Consider the following 9,545-nt stretch of genomic DNA (forward strand, 5'->3'; position numbering starts at 1 on the left):
CCCCCTCAGGCCGGGAACCCATTTTTGGGTTCTGTACAGTATTCAAAAAATTTCAAAGAATTGATGATGCTGCTATATAAATATTTGAAGTTTTTTCAGAAAACTTAGGTCAGGCTTTAGAAGGCGTTTTTTAGAATCGGCTGAATTGGCTGAAGGTCTTCTGTGTAAAAAAAATTGAGCCAACTCTCTCTCCCCCCACCTTTATTTCCTATCACTGAGACTGAGACTCTGAAGTGAACACACACACACACACACACACACACACACACAGACACACACAAGCTCACTCCACCACTGTCTTTGACCGGAGGACTTCATCAAGAATACTTTGACCCCACATATAAAATTATATAATGTAGTTAATAGACTGAACTATTATAGGCTCACTATTTCACCACATATGACACAGTAACAATATCTATAATAGAATATCTTATAATTTCAACACACCAAATATAATATGCCAAGATGAAAAATGAAACCATACCACTCTAACACTCTCCTTAGTTTCACATCCTTACTTTTATCCATATTTTGGAACTATTTCCGTTTTCTCGTTCATAAAGAACAAAAAGCTGCGTCTCTTTGTATGCTGGATCTCTTCCAACACCTTCACTCCCTGCTCCAAATGACACCAAGGTAGCAACACATCCATTGGTCTGCCAGATGGCCGTGTATAGGCAGGTTAAAAGGGACCTGTGTCATATTAGATGTCCACAGTGGCTACGGTTTGTTTTGGAGAATTGCTGTTTCTTTGGTCCGTATCCATCGTGCTCATATTATCACACACGCCGTACGAGTTTTTAGATGAAAAGAAGCCGGCCTTCTCTCTCTCTGTCTTTGCGCGACGCAAAGAAAATGTTAATTTGACGTCTTTCATTTCTCTCCGACTGTGTCGATAAGGGCCTTTTGCTTTCATGCCTTGAAATCCCCAAAGGGACCGCTTTCCCCCTTTGTACGAGGCAGTCTATTGAGGATCCTCATGGAGGGGCTGATTATGTGCGGCTCGCGGGGAGGGATATTTTCACATTCATATTTATCCCATTCTGACCAGGGGGGCAGTCAGCCAGATATTTCGTGAAGCCTCATTTGAAATCGGTAGTTCATATAATGGCCTGTTGTGGCGCTGGACCGGACCCAAAAAGCCCCATAGCTCCATAGAGGCCCATGTATTTTGGCCCAACTTCACCTAGACTGTATTACCTTAATAAACATGGTCATGAATACTTTCTTCTTCCAGTCACTAGTTTAAAGTCTCATTTCTAATGTCATAATATTCTTTTTGGAAAATTATGGTCCCATTAATTAAAAAAATGACCATAAAGAAAAAAAACCATCGCGTATGTTCTGAGGGGCGTGGCTACCATTACAGTCTATGATCGGGATTCCCCTCCCACTCGAGTCAAAATAAAAACCAACGGAGAAGAAGGGGGGAAGTCCCGCCTCGTTGTCTGGGCAGCCAATGACCAGCTGGTATACAAAACGGAGCCAGCCAATGGCCAGCTGGTACCAAAGATGGCGACTTACATCAGGAATTAGCATATTATTACAGGCTTCATTTTACGTTCATGTTAGACCCGGGGAACGCTTTGTCCATATTTTTTTACAGTCTATGATTCTGACCTGAGATCAGATTCATACGAGGTTTCCGCCGGACACACACTGGTCTGATGAACCCATTCTGACCACAGAGATCACATTCTAAAAATGTCAGTCGCTCTTCGATTTTTCAAAAATAGCAGACCTACAAGCTCGTATCGCGCCACTCGGTGGCGCGATACGAGCTTGTAGATCTGCTATTTTTAAATAGCTAAAGCATAACATGATGCCGACACCAAAATGGGTGCCCGGTCAGAATGGGTTAAGATCAGTACTTTATTTTAGATTTTTTACAAACACATAAAACATAAGACCTACAATACAAACACAAGCAACAACAGCAGAGTACGTATTCATGGAGGACAATTAAGATAGATAAGATAAACAAATAAAAAAATGGAAAAAAAATGGAAAAATCAAATTAAAATGTGAAAATAGTTTACATTATTTTCACGACCAAACGCAGCATCATCAACCGTATCATAATGTGTAGTAATACAATAAACAATCAAGAGGGCATTGCCTGACCATGGATCACACCAAGGGACCTGCAACATGACTGAGGAACACGTCCCACTTCAGATCATATTTATCCAACTGATTATTCATCTTAAAGGATAACCTCTCCAAAGCAGCCACAGTACCGAGCTGAGTGAACCATACATGTGCTGGAGGGATATTGTCACATTCATGATGAAGGTGTTGAGGAGGCATATTCTCTATATATATAGCTGCAAGTGTATGTTTTAGGACAGTGTGGCTCCCAGACTTTTTCATGTCAAGGACCCCCAAATTGACACTATAGCCTGCAGACCCCCATTTGAAGAGATATGCCAGGGACCCCCAAAAGAGAAGATTTTTTTACGGCTCTAGCAGTGATTCTCAAACCATTTCGTTTGTTTGACATGCATTAGTCTACGGACCCCCCATTTAATGGCATTTCTATCTCTGAAACCCCAATTTATATTGTGAAATCAATGTTAATTTTAACTCTTGAGAGTGTATACAAATGCAAATGGAGACCAAATTGACCCCGACCCATAAGGGTCCATTTTGGTTCCACACAGCTGGGGGGACCCCTGGAACTCCCTCAAGGACCCCACTTGCAGGGAACCACTGTTTTCAGGGGATAGCTGGAGTGAAGTCGGGGGCACGCTGGACAAGAACTACACTGTACGTACAGTAGAGTGTATCGGCGGAAGCACCGCTCAAGGAAATGGCGTTGACGCTTTACAAATCTGTTTACGTTGTCCGTGAATGAGACGAGTATTCTCAGCCGTAGGTTGTGACCACAGAAGGCTGTTCTCTTTGCATAATATGAGTAAGGCTGGGACCGAGGCTACGTCAGGGCCGGGGACACCTAAACCATGCCTGCTTGCTCAGGGGAGACATTTTATTTTCACCCTCTGTGTCAAACCAGACACAGGATCAAAACACAGGATCTAAATGTCTCAATAGAAGAGCAGGGAGACCGAATACAACCACCCCATCGTATTAACATACTCTGCCATAGTTGGGGCCTAAATGGAAACGAAACCGCAGGGACTTTCTTTGGTGCTAGCCCTAGACTAAATAAATAATACATGTTTGACTGTACTGTTATGTACGTTTCTGTCTCATAAACTATTCGATCAATCAATCAATCAGTTGCAGATTGGACAAAATATAATTGTATTCACTAATTAAGTTACAGTGCGTAGGGCAAAAAGTCAAGATATCACTGTTATAACACAGATACAGTTTTTGATTTGTCATGCATTGCAACATTGGTTAGGTGTAGCTTGCTGAAAAGAACAGATCTTCAAGTTCACATTGCGTTGGGTTAAAGGTATATTCAGTGATTTCACTCAAAAAACCTTAGGTCTCGTTTTTGGCTGGGACCTAAGCCTTTCATCCAATCAGGATACAGAGCCAAAAACGAAACCTAAGGTTTTTTGACCCCCAGGGGTTAACTGGGGACAGGGAGGAACTCCTTATATGGCCAGCACACTCTATAGTAGGGAGGATTATCACAACAAAACAAAAAAATAAGTGATATTTTAATTAAGTGAAATCACTGAATATACCTTTAAATGAACACTGAATTTCATTGTGTAAACTAAAGCGTTCATGTGCCTCCATTGTTTTGCTTTGTTTATTTTTGCATTCATTCTCAGAAATCTGCCATAATAACGATGAAATTGGATTGTTAGTTATTATTTTTTCTTTTTCAATCTCTCCTCCTCCATAACAACCCAGCGTCCCAAAATCCCTCACCCAGAGATAATAGCACCTATTTCAGGGAACAACTCATGCATGTTAATGACCTCTGGCCACTTTCTGCCATCTTTCCTTGAGTAATTGTTCTTCACCTCTCCACTCTGTCTGTGTGGAGGACAGCTCTGAGTCAATTATGAGATGTTTGGTACAGTCTTCACCACTCGGCTAGTGGCCAGCGTTGCAAGACTATAGGTCTTTAATAATAATAATAAATAATACATTTGTACATTTTGTTTTTAATTATCCTTATTTCAAAACATTTTCAAAAAACATTCCCTCCAAAAAAAAAAACATACTAAATGAATAAATAAAAAACAAATGATTTTTCATCAGTGATTTCATGAAGAAATAAAGGACAATTATAGGGTTAAGAATGAGTGAAAACAGACGATCTAAGAGTATTTCTCTTTTGCGTCTCGACCTAAAACGTTTGGGAACCACTTATAACAACACTACCTCCAGAGTGTTATGCATGCTGGTTCTTATACTAACCATGATTCATGGAGTAATGGGAGACAGACAGCCATTTATGAGTTTGTTCCATCATGACTCCATGCAAATATTTGAATATATATTCTTTCACAGCGAACACTTTTAACTCAAATCTTTGCTTCTGGTGATCCCTGGAACAAAATATTTAGAGATGGGGGTCTGCGGTCTCAAATACACATCAGGGGTCCTTTGAGAATCACTGACATAGAAAAATAGGTTTTTCAGAAGTTTTATAGAACCAGGTCCTCGGGTCTTACATAATTCATTTTTTGGGTTTTTTTTCTTTTTGTGTGTACAGTATACTGCCAGGGAGTATATTTGCTGCATTGTAAACTAAAGGCGTCTCAAAGAGCGGAGCTCGAGGCTCGGGAAGAGTCTTTTCCCTGAAGCTGTCAGAGCCCTGATCAAGGACAACAACACTACTGACCTGAGATCAGATTCATACGAGGTTTCCACTGGACACACACTGGGTCTGATTAACCCATTCTGACCTGAGATCAGATTCTAAAAATGTCAGTCGTTCTTAAATTTTTTTCAAAAATAGCAGACCTACAAGCTCGTATCGCGCCACTCGGTGGCGCGATATGAGCTTGTAGATCTGCTATTTTTAAATAGCTAAAGCATAACATGATGCTAAACATCAAAATGGGTACCCGGTCAGAATGGGTTAATAACCATTATCCATTGTTTGAGAGCTTGTAGGTCGGCTATTTTTTGAATTGCTGGAGTGGAAAATGTGGCTTAAGTCAAGTGGCTAATGCTCACTGCTTGTACCTGTATGAGTGAGTGAGTGACAAATGGAACCTCTCGAATGTTGACCCTACTGTTAAGATGCTACTATAGATTCTATGGTATAACAAGAATTATTGATTATATGCTGGGGGGGGGTCATACACTAATTCAATGAAACATTAACCATGACAGGTGTCACTCTGTGTGTGTGTGTGTGTGTGTGTGTGTGTGTGTGTGTGTGTGTGTGTGTGTGTGTGTGTGTGTGTGTGTGTGTGTGTGTGTGTGTGTGTGTGTGTGTGTGTGTGTGTGTGTGTGTGTGTGTGTGTGTGTGTGTGTGTGTGTGTGTGTGTGTGTGTGTGTGTGTGTGTGTGTGTGTGTGTGTGTGTGTGTGTGTGTGTGTGAGTGAGTGAGTGAGTGAGTGAGTGAGTGAGAGAGAGAGAGTGATATTACCCTTGGGTAATACTGCTCAATATTCAGGGCACACACACACACACACGTGCCGCGCGTGCACGCTTAACCCATTTTGCGCGGGAACCCCTTTTGGTGTTAGCATTATGTTATGCTTTAGCTATTGAAAAATAGCAGATCTACAAGCTCATATCGCGCCACCGAGTGGCTTGTAGGTCTGCTATTTTTGAAAAATCGAAGAACGACTGATATAGAAACATAGCTTTATCAGAAAACTGTCAGGATTTAGAAGACGTTTATATAATCTGATCTCAGGTCAGAATGGCTTAAATGTCAGTGCCACCTAATTATACTGTATGTAACCAGATGCCTATCACAAAGTACACACATTGCACCGCTAATCATTTCTTCATTATTGCTCTACAGTAGGTTCATAACAACAAGAGCCCCCCCCCCCCCCCCATCATCAGTCACATCCAAACAGCTCTCCAGGATATTGAGTTGTAATATCCGTACTGTAAATGAATGTCAGGGTAGGAATAATGTCCTCGCTGTCCTCGATGGAAACCTTGTATGTCAAATACAGTTAAAAAAAGAATACCCTGGGTACTTCCAGTCGATGCAATGTAGTTATTATTTAGTCACAATTAAGCTATTTCATTTAGTTGCGGTTAAATATTTATTAACCCATTCTGACATGAGATCAGATTCATACGAGGTTTCCACTGGACACACACTGGTCTGATTAACCCATTCTGACCTGAGATCAGATTCTAGAAATGTCAGTCGCTCTTGGATTTTTCAAAAATAGCAGACCTACAAGCTCGTATCGCGCCACTCGGTGGCGCGATATGAGCTTGTAGATCTGCTATTTTTCAATAGATAAAGCATGACATGATGCCAACACCAAAATGGGTGCCCGTTCAGAATGGGTTAAAGGTGTATTCAGTGATTTCACTTAATTCAAATATCACTTATTTTTTTGTTTTGTTGTGATAATCCTCTCTACTATAGAGTGTGCTGGCCATATAAGGAGTTCCTCCCCTGTCCCCAGTTAACCCCTGGGGGGGTCAAAAAACCTTAGGTTTCGTTTTTGGCTCTCTATCCTGATTGGATGAAAGGCTTAGGTCCCTGCAGCCAAAAACGAAACCTACGGTTTTTTGAGTGAAATCACTGAATATACCTTTAAGTCCACACAGACAGACGTAACCTTTTTCACATACTGTAGTGTAGATAGATAGATACAAGAAAGAAAGGAATAGCTGAGTACCAGCTCACAGGGCGTTGTGAGCTTGTAGATCGGCTATGTTTGGCTATACTTTTTACGCAACACAACGAAGTATAGGGACGCTGATTTACGGGTGGGGAATTAACCCATTCTGACCTGAGATCAGATTCATACGAGGTTTCCGCCGGACACACACTGGTCCTGATGAACCCATTCTGACCTGAGATCAGATTCTAAAAATGTCAGTCGTTCTTCGATTTTTCAAAAATGGCAGACCTACAAGCTCGTATCGCGCCACTCGGTGGCGCGCTATGAGCTTGTAGATCTGCTATTTTTCAATAGCTAAAGCATAACATGATGCTAACACCATAATAGGTGCCCGTTCAGAATGGGTTAAGGAAACACATACTGTACTGTAAAACGTTGAAATACGGAGATACAATGTTTCCGCCCGATGGCGACGACGTTAACAGTATGAATTGGGTAATCCATGGGGCTGCAGTTTGTCTTAATGTTCCCACTAACGAGAGGCGCGAGAGGCAGCCGAGCGTGGCCAATTACACACAGCCTCGGCTGGATAACAAGGCTCTCGCATCACGCCTCGTAAAGTCCACTCGTAGTGATGTAGGATGTCGTTTTGCATCTGCAGTTTTATGACGCTTGTATGAAGAGCAGCTTGGAATGAACAGCCCGTTGCACTGGGCTTTTTTAATAGCCTACTTTATTAGTCAGAAATGTAAACGAGGTACAGTCAGACATTTAGGCTAAAATGATAGCACCAAAATGTCCTGGGGACTTGTTTCCATTGTGGTCCTATCCTATGTGGATAGGGCGGCGGTGGCTCAGGGGTAGAGTGCCTGGATGGTAACCGTAAGGTTGCCAGTTCGAACCCGAGCTCCCCCAGAGTTACTGTCGAAGTGTCCTTGAGCAAGACACTGAACCCCTAATTGCTCCCGATGTGCTAGTTGGTGCCTTGCATGGTTTCCGCTGCCATCGGTGTATGAATGGGTGAATGTAATGCACAATCTCTGTAAAGCGCCTTGGATAAAGGCGCTATATAAATGCACCATTTACCATTTATGTATTCGATTCATCAACATAGCATAACAATACCACAAAAATACCATCAACAAATATAAAAAAAATATTATGTACAAAAGAGAAAAAGATGTTGGCAGTGAAGGTCAGCTCCTTTTTATGGTCTCCTAAGTCAGTGGTTCCCAAACTTTTTCATGGCAAGGACCCCCGCCAATACGCGTTGATAGCTGATAGCTCGCAGATCCCCATCATTTGAAAATATACGCCAAGATCGAACCCCCATAAGAGAAGATTTCTTTATGGCTCTAGTAGTGATTCTCAACCCATTTGATTTCAAGGACCCCCCAGTTTGACCTGCATTAGTCTACGGACCCCCCATTTAATGGCATTTCTATCTCTGAGACCCCAAAAATATATTGTAAAATCAAAGTTAATTTAATTTAACTCAGAGCGTGTACAAATGGAACCAAATAACCACTATCTCCTAAGTGATCTTGATGGACTGTCAGGCCCTGTTTTGAAAGAAGCCAGTGATACATATTTGTTACGGGATAATGGTGTCAGGGCATTCCACATTGTGGTGGCAGAGTACAGTAGAACGTGGCTGTCACTCACTTTGGAGGAGATGTATACAGTAGTAGTAATAAACCATTGCTTAAAGGACAACTTTAGTTTTTTTCAACCAAGGTTCATGTTTTACTGTAGGTTGTTATTAGAGAAACTAAAAGGTGAGTGTTAATTTTCTTTCATTTGCTGCTTTCTTTTGTTTTTGCGATTAGCAGTTTTTGACAGGGGGCGGGGGCATTCGAGCATGGGGCTAAATATGTATTTTTTTTACAAAATATTATGGCGATTTTTTTATTTATTATTTACTATAGTCCAATAAACCCCAAGAAATTACATCTGACCACAAAAGATCACAGGATCTATTGAAGGTGACAAATTGACATATTGAGCCTATACACACAGTATAAGCCTTCCCCCAGTATAGGCTACCTTCACATTCAGTAGATCCTGTGATCTGCTGTGGCCAGATGTAATTTCCTGGGGTTTATTAGGACTATAGTAAATAATACAAAAATAAATCGCCATAAAAATTGGTAAAAAAAAATAGATATTTAGCCCCATGCTCGAATGCCCCCGCCCCCTGTCAAAAAGAGCTGAAATCCCTAAAACAAAAGAAAGCAGCAAATGAAAAAAAAATGTACACTCATCTTTTACTTTCTCTAATAATGTAAAACATGAACCTTGGTTGAAAAAAACTAAAGTTGTCCTTTAACCCTGTCTTCTATCTGCCTTTTGTCCAAAATCTTTCTGCCCAGCTGAAGCCAGTGGTTTCATTTCAGAACAAAATAGGCGGTGGCAAAAAATTGTTTCTATTAAGACCCATTTTTTCCCCCAAAAAACCTTTGCCAATTTGTCTAATCATTCTCGCTATTGAGAGTATAGTTTATTGCTCATTAGTTGGAGCTGGTTCCAAAATGACATGCTGTCTGTCAGTGGTGATCTGGCTCTGGACTCTGTAGTATCAAACAGAAATTTTAATTAAAAGAAAATCCCAGTTTGATCTTAACCCATTCTGAACGGGCACCCATTTTGGTGTCAGCATCATGTCGTGCTTTAGCTATTTAAAAATAGCAGATCTACAAGCTCATATCGCGCCACCGAGTGGCGCGATACGAGCTTGTAGGTCTGCTATTTTTTGAAAAATCGAAGAACGACTGACATTTTTAGAATCTGATCTCAGGTCAGAATGGGTTCATCAGACCAGTGTGTGTCCAGTGGAAAC

At 41.2% G+C, this 9,545-nt stretch overlaps 1 protein-coding gene across 1 annotated transcript in view; it reads left to right on the plus strand.

Annotated features, from left to right (window-relative positions):
* Nucleotides 1–9,545, plus strand: part of LOC310853124 (protein kinase C-binding protein NELL2-like) — a gene marked incomplete at its 3' end in the record, with an annotated part of 135,135 nt that overhangs the window by 122,241 nt on the left and 3,349 nt on the right. The window lies entirely within an intron of this gene.

The sequence above is a fragment of the Protomyctophum parallelum genome (assembly GCF_964188405.1).
Source record: "Protomyctophum parallelum genome assembly, chromosome: 22".
NCBI classification, from domain to species: domain Eukaryota; kingdom Metazoa; phylum Chordata; class Actinopteri; order Myctophiformes; family Myctophidae; genus Protomyctophum; species Protomyctophum parallelum.